Here is a 1,775-nt window from a genome sequence, read left to right on the forward strand (position 1 = left end):
GAACAAAAAAACGATTATACTCTATCAAGGAAGCCTTCACACACCATCCACAATGCTCAGACTCTCTCTTAGAACAATAAGCAACAACTACGTTTCTTAGTATTTCTAACATACCGGTACTCAAATCCCATCTCAATTGCATACATACGCAATTTCAACCTAAACTCTTCCACACCACCTTGAAACTTCTGGTCCTTTGATTTGATATAATTCTCCCACCCTTTGCTACAATACCTCTTTGCTTCCTCTGGTTTGTAGCATCCTAAATAATCATTTTCATCAAACGAAACGCTAGACTCTTCACTAACATTGTTACTCAACACACTTTCAGAACCAGAAGCACTAACATCAAAAGAGCACACATCCACATCAACAAAATCTGACCTATAACGGGCCAAAACTCTAAACATCATCTTCATATCATCTTCATATCATCTTCATTTTCAAGACGATAAGATACAACATTAGGAAAAACAGTATACCTCAGCTTGACAATGCTTCTGCCCAATACCGGAAATCGGTCACGCACAGAATTAGCAAAATCAATATATGAGACGCTTTGATCAAATGAAACTGCTGCTCCTTCACCAGAGTACACAAGCTTTGCAGTATAGTTACTGTCCATAGTACCTGAACAAAAATATGTATAGTATTTCAGATTACAAGTAACTCATGACACCTATAAGCAAAACAATGCAAACAACCAAAATAAGCAAAACAATGCAAACAAATCACTTTTTCAAACACTAAAATCACTAAATTCGTGGGAGGCTGGGAATATAGCAGAGATTGAGTCAAAGAGTTACAAATCCCTAAATTCCTATGAACCCTAGAATTCACCGATCGACAACATATCAAATTGTAACGATTAAACACAGAAATAAATCAATCAAAACATCAAAATCTGAAAGAAATCAAAACATTGTGTCTGAGCAAATCATCGACCTCTTTTGCGTTGGAAGGCGGTGGATGCCGGAACTGATGGAGCCACCGTGTCACAGATACGAACGATGAAACTCAGGTGGCGCCGACGGGATCGAGGTCGAGATCGAGAGAGATCGAGATCGGGTACAGAGAGAAAGCAGTAACAGAGAGATAGAAAGAAGAGCTGAGAGAAAGCGTAACGGATAGAGAAGAGAACGAGAGAAACTAATAGAAGGGTAGAACCGTAAATCCATAAAATTTAAAAATGTATTTTTTTATCATAATTGACACTTAATCACAACCATTACATCATATTATATATAATTAAGTAACTATTTTATCATCTGATAACATTTAGGGTTACCATTTTAACATGTGGAACAAATGATTATTTTTTTATCATTTGTACCTTCAAATGACACTTTTGTGTTATTTGCCCATTTTTTTTCTTTCTCTTATTTCAATATTGAGTATTATTATTCAAACCCAACCACACAAAAACTGCAATTAACAAAAAACAAAAAACTAGAAGAACACGATTACAAAGGATAAAAATGCAGAACAAGAACATGAACTCTAAGATATCCCATCTCTGTAGTTCCAATTACCATACTCATCATAAAAAAGAATACAAGAAATTTTTATTATTTCTCCAAATCGGTGATTCGGTGAAAGGAAAACAAGAAGTCATCGATTTGCTCTCCACGACTTTGGTTTCATAGCTTGAGTGATCTATAACCAATTGAACTTTTATTGATTGTTGAAATAGAGTATAGACGGAATAATCTATATCTGAGGTTTTATACATAGAACAGATTGGAACCCTATTGTTTTCTATTATCTCACATTTG

This window comes from Fragaria vesca, linkage group LG2 (genome assembly GCF_000184155.1).
Source record: "Fragaria vesca subsp. vesca linkage group LG2, FraVesHawaii_1.0, whole genome shotgun sequence".
Lineage (NCBI taxonomy): Eukaryota > Viridiplantae > Streptophyta > Magnoliopsida > Rosales > Rosaceae > Fragaria > Fragaria vesca.